We start from the raw sequence: 16516 nt of genomic DNA, 5'->3' as shown, positions 1-16516 counted from the left end.
CGGTTCATTCGCTTTACACTTAATATCTTACATAAAGCCAAGTTGGTTTCTGATGCCTCCTTTATTTCTTCCTCTGTGAATCTTTTATTAACTCCCCTTACTATACCCCTACAAGAAATCTGATGAAATGGAATGAACACGTCATACCCTAGGGCTTCCCAATCTTTCCTCACAACGAAATCGTTGGCTGCTTTTCTAGTGGCAAATAATACCCCTATCCTGTTTTTACCTTTTCTACTGATTTTCGTGATGTCTTTAATTTTTAAAACAGAAATAGATTTAGCTATACTTAACACGTGGTAATCTCCAATATTTTTATCCTGACCCTGGACAAATACTTCATAAGGACCTATGTCGGTCTCCGAAAATAGTATTTGTTTTTTTCCTTTAAGACTTTTCTGAATAATTGGAGGTTGAGATTGACATTCATGTTGGTTGATTTTATTAGGAGGGTCAGGTGGTGGAGGAGGATCGGGAGGAACTTCTTCCTCCATCTTATGCGGCAGATTGACGAATTTAAAATCTATGCCAGTCGATGCAAATTAGAAATTAACAGGGAAATATAGATAGTTTTGGACCTTACCCTTTGGATGAGTCGTCCGTTCACCTCGAACGATAATCACAGATTTGTCTATTTTAAGTTTTCTTCCAAAAAATCAAATGTCAAACACAACAAAATTCACAACAGATATTCACTGCGAAAAGAAGCCGAGGCTGTTCATCCCAGCGGACCTCGACTTCTTATCAACGATAAATAAAAAATTAACAAGAATTAACAACTGTTTTCACACTAAATTAGGTTTGATGAGGTTTTTTTAGCAAAAATTAAAAACTCAAGAAAATAGCTTCAGAACAACACTAAAAGTACCGACGGGAGGCTAAGGGTTAAGGTACTCACGGATGAATCTTGCTGTATGGCAACGTGCATTGTCATGCGTTAATCTAAAGTTTTCACCAATCAACGGTGGGCATTCATGACATTGTCTTGGAGAACTTCTTCCACGTATCTTTGAGCATTGACACTACCTCTATCGAACACAACAAGATAAGTACGAGGTTCGTAAGAGATCCCCAAATCATTATTGACGCTCCTCCGTAAGCCACTATTTGTGTTATTGGGACCGTGCAAGTTCGGCAAAGCGACCTCTATTTCTACGCTCTGTACTTTTATTCGCACTTTTAATTATATTGGCCAATTATATTAGTCCTGGTTGGTGGATAATTGTCAAGACCATAGTCCAAAAAAATAATAAGAAGAAAAAATAAGATGCAGGTTATGTTTAGCAAACGTAAACAATTGTATGTAGTAAATAAAATCAGTTATTAAAATGCAGTACTGCAAGCAAAATACAATTACTTAAATTTACCTTTATATAATAATTGCATATCATATCAATATTGTGGAGCAATATATAATTTATCTGCGTCAATGACAGAAGGTATGAAATATACGTCAATTTGACAATTTCAATTGAAAATATGAATTATTTAAGATAGTTGCAATATTTCTCCGCGACTCGCGCGCGGTCGTTTCTCGTTTCCCTTTCCAAGTACTTGCACACCGCGAATAGCGTGACCCGTCAAAATAGCCCGGTCAAAACAGCCCCGTCAAAAAAGCCCCGTCAAAATAGCCTCAACACAAAATAGCCTCGACAAAATAGCCCGCACACAAAATAGCCCCGACAAAATAGCCCGCACACAAAATAGCCCCGGTCAAAACAGCCCCGGCTAAAATAGCCCCGGCTAAAACAGCCTCTTATAAACAATTACATAATTATTTATACAAGGTGTCCAAAAACTTTTTTTTAATTTAAATTATTTGACTAAAAGGAAGAATGTATTTAATTTTTTAATTTAAAATGCATTTTACTGTTGCCCGAAAACAGAAAAAAATGTTTATATCATAAATTAACATTGATTTTTGCTTAACTTTATTGTTCAAACTTCCAAGAGGCAGGAAAGACAGGACTCGAGTTCTCTGAAAAGACAATTTTTATTTAATGTGGTTAAGATAAACATCTGAATAGAGGATAATTACCATTTCTGAAAAAATGTATTTTTAAGGAATTATTTCATGATGAATTCTGAAGGGAGCTTTTTTTTCGGGGCTATTTTGTCGGGGCTATTTTGTCGGGGCTCTTTTGTCGGGGCTATTTTGTCGGCGGGCTATTATTCCGCGGCGATTTTGTCTGCAGGCTATTTTGTCGGAGCTATTTTGTGTGCGGGATATTATGTCGGGGCTATTTTGTCGGAGCTTTTTTGACGGGGCTATTTTGACGGGGTACCGTGTTATAGTGCATGGAGCAAACCTTTTATTTTGACGCCAGTTGTCATGCTGATGTCCACCTAGACCTTTTAGGCTATTTTGCTCCCATCTAAGAACACTATTTTCCTCCATTCCGCCACAGTCCAGTCAGCATATTCTCGCACAAAACCAAGTCTAGCTCTACGGTGTTGTGAGAGCAGCTGTGGGGCGCGAACTGGGCGGAAAATCCTCAAATTTCTTTCTGCCAATCTTCTTTTTATCGTGTGTAATCGCCTTCTTATAATAGTCCGCAGTTTTGTCAGTCTTTGATTTTGTTATATTCTTGATATAGGGTGGCCGAAAAGGCCCTTTATTTACATTAATGAATTGCTGTTGTACTACAGCGGGAAAAATATTAACACAATTTTGTACTTAAGTTATTTATTACTTATTTGTTTATCTAAAATCTCGGTGTGCATATCTCCATTGTCGCAACACAACTTGATACGACGCCATGTTCGTATGCTCATCCGTCCCAGCATGTCCGGAGTTACTGACGTAAAATCTTGGCGAACTCCGTTTTGCAAGACCTCATTTAAAACATATCTGTGTTTTCTAATCTCCTCTTTAATGAAACCCCACAGTACATTGTTCGGCGTTGTCAAATCTAGACTTTTTTGGAGACCAAGGAATTGAAGAACCTCGCCCAATCCATCGGTCCGGTCAAATTTCATTCAGGCGATTGCGAACAGCGAGAACAAAATGGGATGAGACGCCATCTTGTAAAAATAAAGAAGGCCTTCACATGTTAATCTTTTCGTGTGTTATCTTGCGTTCAGGAGCGTCATTTGAAATTTTGATTGGAGGGGGGGGGGCAAGCATTATATACACAATACATTATATAGATATAGAGTGTCCCAAAAGTAGTGGAACGGTCGAATATTTCGCGAACTAAACATCGGATCGAAAAACTGAAAAATACGTGTTCAATCATTTTCAAAAATCTATCCAATGACACCAAACACCAATCCCCACTACACCCCCTGGAGGTGGGGTGGAGGGTAACTTTAAAATCTTAAATGGAAACCCCCAGTTTTTCTTACAAATTTGGATTCGTTACGTAAAAGTAGGCAACTTTTATTCAAGACGTTTTTTCGAACTGTGGATAGATGGCGCTATAATTGGGAAAAACGATTTATCCTGATACCATAGGTAAATTATAGAAACGGTCTAATATCTCACGAAATACAATTCCAAATGAGAAACCAAAAAACAGATATTTAATCTTTTTTGAAAACTTATCGAATAACACCAAACATGACCCTTCCAACCCACCCCCTGGATTTGGGTGGGGGGTAACTTTAAAATCTTAAATAACAACCCCCACTTTTTATTGCAGATTCGGATTCGTCATAAAAAATTAAGCAACATTTATTCAAAACATTTTTAAAAATTTCTGATAGATGGCGCTAATAAATCGAATTTTTCCAATTAAGGTGCCATCTATTAACAATTCTAAAAAATGTTTCGAATAAATGTTACTTAGTTTTTCATGGCGGATCCGAATCTGTAATAAAAAGTGGGGGTTGCTATTTAAGATTTAAAAGTTACCCCCCACCCCGCATTCAGGGGGTGGGTTGGAGGGTCATGTTTGATGTTATTCGATAGGTCTTCGAAAAAGATTAAAAATCTGTTTCTTAGTTTCTCATTTGGAAGTGTATTTCGTGAGATATTAAACCGTTTCTATAATTTACCTATGGTATCAGGATAAATCGTTTTTCCCAATTATAACGCCATCTATCCACAGTTCGAAAAAATGTCTTGAATAAAAGTTGCTTACTTTTATGTAACAAATTAAAATCTGTAAGAAAAACTGGGGTTTCCATTTGAGATTTTATAGTTACCCCCCACCCCATCTCCAGGGGGTGTAGTGGGGGTTGGTGTTTGGTGTCATTGGATAGATTTTTGAAAATGATTGAACACGTATTTTTCAGTTTTTCGATCCGATGTTTAGTTCGCGAAATATTCGACCGTTCCACTACTTTTGGGACACTCTGTATATGATGTAATGATGAAAATTGATGTATTTTTTGTAAATTTCAGTCATTTTCAGGGCCAGGGGGGCAAGTGCTCCCCGATGCCCCTATCAAATGACGCCCCTGCTTGCGTTGTTGACCGAGCAATACCAAACTCTGCAGAGCGTTTCCGCGTCGACTTTATCGATGAACGTTCAATGGAATCCTGAATGCCAGCACATGTTTTCGAGTGCTTGGTTTTCCAATTCCAAGTGCATCGAGAACGGTTCCCGATTAAAAAGCCTTCTTCTCCCACGAGAGAAAAGTTGGTCTGGATGCTGATGGTTTTTGAAAACCAAAATATCGGCCATTGTTTATTGATATGACGACGTTCGTCTATCCACACTGCAGCGACCAAATGCTTCTCAATTCTATACTCACTCGTGTCCGCCATTAAATTTCAATCGCAAGTATTGTTGTCTGTATGCGTGACCAAACAGGTAATCTTGATGCTGCGCATGCGCAGAAATACCAAAAAACGTTGGTGAGGTGTTGAAACATTATTATTTTTACTGTAAAAGGTCTTTCCGGTCACCCTATACAATTTTTCACATTTTTCATCCCATCTCCCATCCCGGGACATACGCGTCAATAAATCTTATGTAATATTCCCAGACATTTGTCCGATATCTCAGTAAAAGTCGCCCAGTCTGCTTTTTTAACCCTTTCACTATTTTTGTGCATTACCATGTACTTACATTGAATTTTATTGCCTTATATGAAATTCAGAATTATTTACCTCCTAATATACATTTGTACATCAGAAAGTACAACCTATTTTAAAGTTTTTAGGTTGGTAGTAAATGCGATAAAGTTTGACAATAGACGTTAGGCAACATTTTAAAAGGTGAGTGGCGTTTAGTGCAAACAGGTGCATTTTAGGTTATGTCATATATTTTACGTTTTCTTTTAAATCTATTAAAATTAGAAGTTTTATGATTTGCTATTAGTAAGTACATGTTTAAACGTTGGAGTTCCATAATAATTTATAATGCTTTATATAATACAAAGTCTACAGATGTAGTTTGAATTGGTATGTTCATTAGTATGGACAAACGCAATTTGTGGACAATATATTAGACCATGTTTTTGCAAAAGTTAAAAATTCATGGCTTGAGTATCGCACTCAAGCTGTTCTTTTGGGAGTAAACAAGAAAGAAATCCTTGATTTGTTAGCTTTTCGCCGAGAAGTGGCCGAAAATCTAATCTGCAGTAGACGTGCTTCTAAAAGAGGCAGGCCTTCAAAAATCTTCGAGGATCCAGGTCCCTCCAAAATGAAAAAAAACTGAAATAAGGCCTATAAAAGACCTTAGATTTGATGCATACCATCATTTTCCACAGTATGATGACAAACAGGAATCCTCAAGATGCAAAAATGAGGGGTATAAGAGCAGGACACTTATATTTTGTCAAACATGCAAAGTTCATTTATGTATTTTAAATGAAAGGAATTGTTGTTTCATATTTCATTCAAAGTAAATTTTAATATTTATATTACTTTTGACAATAATCTGATTTATAAGAGTTTTAAAAAAAAAATTAACACTCAATGGTTTTTTTTTAATTTCATAAACTTTCTTTGTCCATTGTGATGGACGTCCTGTACGGGAAGGGTGGGGGTAGTTAAATTTTTTTATGTAAAAAAGATCTATAGTGCAACAATACTTTTTATACCAAAAATTAGAATTTTAGAATCACTCTAAAGGGAAGTGATAGTGAGAAAGGGTTAAAGTGTCACCTAGGTCCAGTGGCGGCTGGTCCTATGAGGCAGGTGAGGCAGTGCCTCACCAGTATACCAATCGACCATTTACGTTATTTCGTTATTTCATCATCAATTCTTTAAATACAATTTAACTGTTTGAAATTTGCTAAATAACTGTATTTTCGTTATATCATCATCAATAATTCTTTAAATTTTTTTTTTTTTTTTTTTTTTTTTTTTTATTGGCATACACATTAGTGATTCAGCCAGTCACAACATACATATTATAACCCTAACTAACCTAAATAATCCTAACTACCCTAAGCGAATATTCGAAATAAAAATCAATAATTATGTCAAAAGGAACATTAACTGGGACACACACTTCTCGTCCAGGGACCCATCAGGACATTTTCATACAACAACACAAGACTAGGCCACGGATAAGTAAGGTAAATTTACAAAAGGTTAGACATAGGTTTCAAACACTAACTAAACCCTAAGTTACTATTATAATACAATTTTACAATTTGTGAGAAAGTCAATAAGTAACCTAAATATTTCTTCCAATCCCAAAGTTATCAAATACTGTATATTAAGAGGAGATTGCAATCCCAACGTTAAAAAACTATTATATAATTTCTTTGATTCTTGTATGTTTTTACTGCATCCAAAAAATAAATGGTCTAGGTCACCTTTCATGCCACAATGTTCACAATTTTCGGATTCAATTACTTTTAACTTATATAAATGTGAAGGATAACATGCATGACCAAATTTCATTCTGGTTATCGTCGTAATGTATTTCCTTGGCACATCAAGTTCTTTGTGCCAATATTCTTTGGGGAGTACTGGTTGACTACTGTTGTATCTATTGGGGTTTGTAAAACAGTATTCCTTCCATGCATAGTTCCATCTGTTAAGGACTTTATTTTTAGACATCCTAAGAACTTCTGGAGCGCATATATCATAATTAGCTTCAGTTCCTACGAAAATGCTCTCCTTTGCCAAAAAATCAACAGCCTCATTATCTTTAATCCCAATGTGTGCTTTCACCCAAATGAATTTTATGTATCTTCCAACTCTTCTTAAACTGAAAATGTTTTTTCTGATTAATGTTATGAAAGTGTTACTTTGTGTTTTTGGTATATCAATTTTTTTTATCGCTTGTAATACCGATAGCGAATCTGAAAAAATTAAAACAGTTTGAAAACTGGATTCGGTAAACAGAATTAAAGCTTCATAAATCGCAACAGCCTCAGCGCAAAAGATTGAAAAAATTTCCGGCAGTTGGAACTGTTTTTTGATACCTTCTTTGGGTGCATAGTAAGCTCCTCCAGTACCTTCCTCATTTTTAGATGCGTCAGTAAAAACCACTAAGGCTTCAGCATTGTCAGAAAGTAAGCTATTGATCTTAATACAATTGACTAAAGGGTGATTACTGTAGCAAGGTTCTACTACTTTAACCTCCATAAAAAAGGAATCAAAATCTTCGAGAACCGTAATGTTATCCAAATACTGTATATGATTGTTAATGAAGTCATTGTTTTGGAATGCCTCACATAACGGCGGTAAATTCTTTTTTTTCCAAAATCTGTTAGTTAGGGTAAATTCATTTAATTTTCGAATATCAGAGAACAGGGCATGATTCTGATTCTTGCTTTTTATTAAGAATTTGTCACTCAAATAATTTCTTCTATACTGTGGTGGTAATTCAATGGCTTCCGCAAACAACGCTTCAACCGGAGTGGATCTCATGGCTCCTAGACATACTCGAAGGCAGCAATTGATGGTTACGTTTATTTTCTTTAACAAATTGTTGCTGGCAGATCCATATAATATGCTGGCATAGTCTATGATCGATCTTATATAAGATCTAAAGAACAATAAACTTGTCTTTACGTCTGCTCCCCACCATACTTTCACTGTAGATTTTAAAAAATTTAGACCCTTTTGACATCTTTCCAGCATGTAGTCAATATGAAGTTTCCACGTCAATTTTCTGTCCAGTATCACCCCCAGATATTTTACACTTTGTTTGTATGGAAATGTATACGTATATACCGATATACTCTCTAATCTTGGTAGATTATGCCTTGTTAAGATTGAGATGACAGATTTGTTCGCTGACAGCTCAAATCCGTTATATGAAAACCATTCTCTTAATCGAGAGGAAATATTTTCTAATGCGTTGTTTATTTGCTCATACTTCTTGACTTCCCAATAGAAGCAGAAATCATCAGCATATTGAATCACTTTAAAAGGCATCTTTTCGGTTGATATGTTGTGTATATCAGCAGTGTACATATTGAATAAAATGGGGCTGAGAACTGACCCTTGAGGTACACCTTTTCCGTTTTTCCTAGGTCCTATGATGGAATTATTCTGATTCCGTATATATATGTCTCTGCACGAGTAGAAGTTGATTATGGTGTTGACAAGTACAGCCGGTATTTTGAAAATATTTAGCATTTTATTTTTCAATATGTCTAAACATACTGCGTCGTAGGCTCCTTCTGCATCCAAAAAGAGTGCTGGCATATAGTTATTTCTAGAAAAGTTAGATTGAATATCAACTACGAGGGTGGTTAAGGCATCTAGAGTCCCACAACCTTTCTTGTACGCAAACTGATTTATAGGTAATTTGTATTGTTTTTGTAGCCACCACTCCAGTCGATGTTTTATCATTCTTTCAAGGCTCTTAAGAACACAAGATAACAAGGAAATCGGCCTATAAGATTCTGGGAGATTAGCATCTTTACCTGTTTTTAGTATGGGTACGACTACTATCTTCTGAAAAGCATTTACTTGGGCACCTAAGAGTATATCGTTAAAAATGTTTAACAATGACAGTTTTGCGATTATTGGCAGATGATAAAGCATAGAATACGTAATACCGTCATAACCAGGAGCGGTGTTTGTCCTATTGCTTAAGACGAACTTTAACTCATCTAATGAAAAAGGTCTAGTAAGAAAGTGGTCTTCAAAAATCCCATTGTTCTCTGTATTTTCTGATTCTTTCACATAAGGAGGGGCCACTTTATCGTAAAATCCATCTATCAAATTTTCATTAAAAGGCGGAGTGCTCTTGATGTTATTTCTTTGCATTTTCCTAGCTTGCTTCCAAAGTGTAGCAGATGATGTATTTTTATTCAAAGAGGAGCACCATTTTATCCAACTTTCTTTCGCTTTTTGTTTTAAAAGTTTTTTAGATCGAGCCATAATTTCTTGATATTTTACATAATTCGTAGCAGTTGATTCAAGCTTATATTTTTTCAATGCTTCTTTTCTCTCAGATACAATTTTATCACATTGTTGATCCCACCAGGGCGGGGGTGCACGAGCTCTTGGTTTAAATGGTTTGTATATAGGTATGGATATTTCTGCTGCTGAGTTTATACAAGTTTCGAGAAAACTATACTCTTCGTTTGTACTATTAAAGGTGCGAGAATTGCTAAAACATTTTTCAATTACTTCATTATATAACGGCCAATTTGCCTTTTGAAGATTCCATTTACTCCTGGGATAGATAACTTCATTTGACCCCTGTGAGAAAGTTAAGGTCATGTTAATAACAAAGTGGTTTGAACCTAAAGTATCTGACAAAACAGACCAAGAAATTTTGTTAGCTATTGAATCGGAGCTAAGAGATATGTCTATCATTGAATCTAAACAACCGGGTCTAGTGAGACAGGTGGGTTGACCATTATTTAGGATAACAAGATCCAGATTACTAAAAATATTGACAAGTTGCTGCCCAATACTACTATTTTTTGGAGATCCCCATGCAGAATGGTGAGCATTGAAATCTCCTCCAATGATGAACTCAGCGCTAAATTGACTAAACACGTTTTCCCAATCCTTGGGACTAATTCTAACATCCGGAGGTCTATATAACGAATATAAAGCCAAGACTTTTTTATTATACTTAATTTTGGATCCACAGACTAATAGATCTTGGTTAAAATTATTAACCAAATTAATTTCCTCATAAGGAATAGAATTTTTGATCAATATAGCGCAACCAGCAAATCCATCAAATCTATCCCTCCTTATAATATTGTAACCATTAAAAACATACTGTTTATTTATTTTAAACCATGTCTCGCTTATAAGCGCTATATCTATATCATAAGTGGATAAAAAGGCTACAAAACTGTTTTTATTCGCTACAAGAGATCTGGCATTCCATTGACAAATATTCAAAGTTTTATTTTTCGGATTGAAGGTTACTTGTTGACGTACCCTCCAGTACTTTATTAATTTCTTTACTTATAGATTCATCATTAATCATTTTTAAATCTTCTATAGATTGAATATTTTTTAAAAAAGAAACTATATATTTTGTAACAGAGTTAATAGTATCTTGGTCAAATACTCTCCTATGATAACTTGGACTATGAGAATTCTGTGGTAGAGGTTTACTAGGACCGAACTGAAAGGGAAACATAGGTTTAGGGTTTGGAGAAGTTACAGGAGATGATATTTTTCTTTTCTTTGTGCTGGAAGTATTGCTATAATAGGGAGTTGGTCGAGATTCGTGTAAAAAGTTTTTAGTCTGAGAAAAACCCGTTACTCCAGTATTTTGACTATGATTGGGAAGTGGTGGAAAGTTAATATTAGGATCAGCCAGTATAGAAAAGGAATTTTTAGTAATAACGTTCGAATATGAACCTTCACAGTATTGTTTTGCTTCAAAAAATGATATATTTTGTTCAATCATAACGTTTTTGATTTGTTTTTGATGCTTATTGTATGGACAAAGCTTGGATATTGAAATATGCTCATTACTTTTGCAATACATGCAAAATACTGCACTTTCTTCACAGTTATGGTTTTCATTTTTAATAGAACTGCATCTTATGCAAAGTTCGTGGGTCCCTTTACAATTCCGGGCCACGTGTCCATATTTTAAACAGCGGAAACACTGGGTACAACGGGCCTGAACTTTATCCACCGAACAATATACGCTGTTTATGCAAATATAACTAGGAAGAACATTGCCTTCAAAAGTGATAATAATCGATTTTTTGGGAACGTATTGGAACGTACCATCTTTTTCTATTTTTCGATGATTTCTAGAAATATTGACTACACGCGATGGTGCAGAGATATTCTCGATCAAATATTTGGTATCAAATTGAGTGTCAATGTCTCTAACAAAACCTTTGACTTCTAGGAGATGATTAGGAATGTAAGCTTTTAGGTTTTCAGACTCTAACTTAGGATTAGTTATCAAAGCGTTTGCATCGCTTAAATATTTTACCACAACTTTAACCCTGTTCCTACCCAGACTTTTGATCTGCAAAATATTCGGTACGTTTAATTTTTTATGAAGTATGTGTCCCAAAAAAATAGGGTGAAGGTTTCCTACCCCGCCCTCAATATTAATTCGTTCAATATAAACATTTATATTTTGTAAATTATACTTATCGGTTTTGTTGATATCGAAAAGCTTTTTCTGGCTGCTAGCAGTCCGATTGCTGTTGACCTCGGGCGAACTTCTATCTTCGTCTATCAGCATGGGTTTGCTACTTTCACCAATATCACTCACATCACCGCTACGACTTACAAGTTCACCTAAAGGTGACTTCGGGGTGTTAACTTCCCCCATTAGGGGGAACACTATTCTCACTCACTTATAATTAAATAATTAAACTAACCAAAAACAAAAAACAAAAAACACAGCTTAACAATATACACTGCGCACTGCTAGTTGTATCGTAGACCAGTTCACTACGGTGGATCGTTAGCTACTGAATTCTTTAAATACAATTTAACTTTTTGAAAATTGCTAAATAATTTAATTTTTATTATAAAACTTTTTTATTAACTTTATTTTTATGATAAAAAAAAAAAAATTAGTACGGCCCTGGCCCGTTCTTCATAACACACCGATATACCTACTCTACAAGGGGTACCATTAGAGGCACTGCCTCTGATGGTACCTCGTCTAGCGTATTACGAAGCCGACGGAGATCGGCCGGCAGCATGACAGAATAATTTTTGGAAGCGGGATTAAGTATCCTTTCACAGGCAGGCAAAAATATGCCTCTAGCGTGGTTTTGCAGTTTTAGGTAGTTTGTTAGAGCAGTTTGTTCTAGTTACGTGTACTTACTATTAGTATAAGAGATACAATAGATGTTTAGAATATGTTATTATGCTCTGACTGGCTGAAAGTCATTTGCCAATGTCAATTAAATAAATAAATTAATAAAAAATTAGAAATTATGATTTCTTTCATGATAATTCATTTACTTTTAAGTACGCTGTTTATAAAATAAATAAAAAACCAAAAAAAAAAAATAAAATTTAACCCTTAGTTTATTTAACATAAAAAAACAATCTTATAATATAACCGTAATTTGCTTACTTGATTGTTTCTATTTGCATATATGCAATACATTTACAATATAATAAAATTGGTTCTAAAATGAAATTATCACGTGTTTGCAGGTATATTGTTTGCGTACCATAATTTCATTTTGGCAAGTGATTAATAATAACAGAATCAGTCAACGGCCAAACCAGAATGATCCTAAGGGGGGCTACAACTGGTGGGTCTCTGGGCGTATGGATTTAAGGCTTTAAGGATTTAAGGCATTTAAGGCTTATAACCCCCAACCCCCCCAGTTACGCCACTGGAATCAGTTGTCCGTTGTTTTCATGTAGTATATAATGTAAATTTTGCTTAATATGGCTGTTCAAGTGTTCAACGCTGATGAGCCAACGACGAAACATCTGATTCATGCTGTTTTGATATGTGGTATCATATTAATTATTATTTTTAGCTAAAAAACAGCTACTATGAATATGAACCTGTTAGAGACTTAGAACTTGCGTAGCTATTCTTTTGCGAATAAAATTGTTATTTAATATCGTTTGCAAGCCTTAAAATAAATACGGTGCCGTTCTGTGGCGTTATGACGTCACAAAATCGACCTTCCGGCTATTAAAGAAAATCTAACCATAATAATAATAATCCTCAAGTGTAGTGTGCCTCACCATCTTGTACTATCACGAGCCGCCCCTGCCTAGGTCGAGAAAAGATGCTATTATTGATATTTTGACGGTAACTCCTATTACAATTGGTCTTTGTTGAGTATGTGATATATCTGGAAGTACTGTACGTGGAACTGCCAGGGATTGATGGTTTTCGTTTGTGGAGACAAACCATAGGACTGGGTTGTATTCTCGGCTCCAGGCAGCAGATCGAAAAGTTTCGTGATCTTTAATATCACAGACTAAATAAGTCTAAGGCCGATGCCACATTAGGCCGATGTCAGATTATGCGTTTTGACCGGATGCGTTTCCGCCGCATCCGGTGAAAACGCATAGTGTGACAGATCGGTCCGGTTGCGTTGGAAACGGATGCGTTTTGAGTCATCGGTACGCGCTTACAAACTGCACCGGACTAAACGCATAGTGTGACAGGTCGGTCCGGTTGCGTTGGAAACGGATGCGTTTTCACCGCATCCGGTCAAAACGCATAATGTGGCATCGGCCTTATGCGTTTTGACCGGATGCGTTTTCGCCGCATCCGGTGAAAACGCATAGTGTGACAGATCGGTCCGGTTGCGTTGGAAACGGATGCGTTTTGAGTCATCGGTACGCGCTTACAAACTGCACCGGACTAAACGCATAGTGTGACAGGTCGGTCCGGTTGCGTTGGAAACGGATGCGTTTTCACCGCATCCGGTCAAAACGCATAATGTGGCATCGGCTTTATGCGTTTTGACCGGATGCGTTTTCGCCGCATCCGGTGAAAACGCATAGTGTGACAGATCGGTCCGGTTGCGTTGGAAACGGATGCGTTTTGAGTCATCGGTACGCGCTTACAAACTGCACCGGACTAAACGCATAGTGTGACAGGTCGGTCCGGTTGCGTTGGAAACGGATGCGTTTTCACCGCATCCGGTCAAAACGCATAATGTGGCATCGGCCTTATGCGTTTTGACCGGATGCGTTTTCGCCGCATCCGGTGAAAACGCATAGTGTGACAGATCGGTCCGGTTGCGTTGGAAACGGATGCGTTTTGAGTCATCGGTACGCGCTTACAAACTGCACCGGACTAAACGCATAGTGTGACAGGTCGGTCCGGTTGCGTTGAAAACGGATGCGTTTTCACCGCATCCGGTCAAAACGCATAATGTGGCATCGACCTAAGCCTCCTCATTGTAGTTTAGCAAAGCCCAAAGATGACCCTTTAAAAGATCACTACAGCCTTAAAATCAGACAAGAAGATACATACTCATACATAAGGTCTATGTAGTATAAGAAAAGCCTATCGATCACAGTAATATATTAGTCTTCCATTGCCATTTTTATTATTATTCACTAGAGCAAAAATAAATTAACAACTCTCTGAAAATAGTACAAGTAAAATTGGTTTGTTTAAAAACAAACACATGACAGCTATTTATAATAACTAAAATATATTTGTGCGCCGTCTTTAACAAGTCTGGACATTATTGATTGGTCATTGATTTTTCAGAAACAAAAATAGACTTACAATTTTTTCCGATAATTGCTTCAATAAAACTTTTTTTAATTGATCAATCAAAATACAAGTACGCAGATATAAACGACAATTAAAAAGCGTTTAAGTTCGTTTTCACAAGATGAGGCTATTTTGTTACTTACATCAGCGGTTCTCAACCTTTTTGAGTGATGTACCACCTACGGTTATTTTTATTATTTTTGGTACCACCTATATGTTTAAACTGTATTATCAATACTTACTAAGTACTACTATTTTAATTTTTTCTGTGTTTTGTGTACCACCGTCAATAATGATATGTACCACCAGTGGTACATGCACCACAGATTGGGAACCTCTGACTTACATTGTTGTTATTGTTGTTAATAACCTAATGAATGACAAAAACAGGAACAATTAGTTCTCGTGGAAACAATCAATGGGTTTTGTTTGTTTGAGATGTAGATCAATTATTATTAGTAAGTGTCGACAGCTTATTTTTCACGTGAGTTGTAGAGTTATCAATGTTTTGAAGATTTCTTAAGTGTAGAAATATAGTGAAGCATCGCACCTCACCAAGCACCTCGCCTCGCATATCGCCACAAATTTCATACTTGCCATGGTAAAACAAATCTGCTTGAAAATTTGGATTTGGTTCCGCAAGCATGCAAGCAATTTGATTCAACCCGACCTGTGGGAGATGTTCACCCTTTCGAAAAGGAACATTCGGGTGTAACAATTCATTGGGGCGAGGTGTTTTGGCCCGAATAAAAACAGGGATCACCCCACCTCGCTCCAATGCCCCAGGCCATCCCTTTCCCCCCTATAGCACGCTGATGCGCGATAGGGGCACAACTATCGTAGCCAAATGCTCTTCACAATGGAACCCTGGGTAATAAGATTCCCATGTGGTACCCTAATCGAATGCAAAAACTAGGCCAGCGTTAAGCGCTCTAAGCCTTTTATCCTCTAATTACTTATCCGCGGAAACTAAAATTGCTTGCTTGGGCCCCAAGCCATTGTACCAAGCCCCACTGGGCTCCGTCCAATGGCTTGGCGCTCTAGAATTTTATGATTTTTTTGTGATTTTTTTGGTGGCTTACGCCTTTTTTATGTTTTTTTTTTGTATGCTGATTTTACCTGATCGTCTCTCTGGTATCTTGGATGACTTCTTGGACTACCTTGGTCACTCTGTTGGTGACTAGTCTGACCAGGTAGTCTTCGTCTGGGAGGATCGCTGTGGTGGCTTGTTGGTTATTGGCTTGTGTGGCTTTGGCATAGGAGACTCCGGTTGCCTGTTGTCGTCTGTTGTTGTGGCCTCTGTTGTGGTGGTCTGTTCCAGGTTAAACATCTTGGGCATCCTCTGTAGCTTGCGGGATGGCTTCCGTGGCAATTGGCGCAGGTTGCCTTTGTTTCTCTGGGTCTTTTACATTGCTTCGAGAGGTGATCTTCTCCGCATTTCACACATCTGGGTTCTTTGTGGCACGCGTTCTGTGCATGGTGGAAGCCCTGACAGTTGAAGCACTGCGTTGGCCCTGTCGCTTTTCGTAGGTCTTCTACCACTACCTTCATGTGGCACAAATTGGTGAGCAGCTTAGCCCTGTCTACGTCCTCACGATTCAGAGTCAGTACGAACATCGGGAGTTTCCTCTTGGGGCCGGCACTAGTGGACATGTTTTTAGCTGCGTGGCATACTATTTGGTGTTGTCTTTCCATCTCTTTTTGGATTTCCTCTTTGGTGGTGTTTGAGGGCAATCCACGTAAAACCACTTTGGGTTTTATATCCTCATCTATTGGGAAGGCTATCCATAACCTCTTGTCTTTATGCGCCTCTGCATATTCTTCTATAATCCTCACCATTTTTCTGTAGTCGTCCAGGCTTTTCGCCTGGATGAGTGTTTCTCTACCACTCTTGGAGATTTTGTTCGTCGTGTAAACTTTTAGTTTTTGGGCTATGGTGAGGATGGCCCCTGTCTCGTTCACGCTCTGTAACTTAATTACAGGCGGCTTTCTGT

The 16516-nt window shown here is 37.2% G+C and overlaps 1 protein-coding gene across 2 annotated transcripts in view; it reads left to right on the top strand.

Moving 5' to 3' along the window:
• Positions 1-16516, top strand: part of LOC114333741 (proton-coupled amino acid transporter-like protein pathetic) — a 576198-nt gene that overhangs the window by 236632 nt on the left and 323050 nt on the right. The window lies entirely within an intron of this gene.

This window comes from Diabrotica virgifera, chromosome 9, assembly GCF_917563875.1.
Source record: "Diabrotica virgifera virgifera chromosome 9, PGI_DIABVI_V3a".
Lineage (NCBI taxonomy): Eukaryota > Metazoa > Arthropoda > Insecta > Coleoptera > Chrysomelidae > Diabrotica > Diabrotica virgifera.
This window is presented reverse-complemented; position numbering and strand designations above follow the sequence as displayed.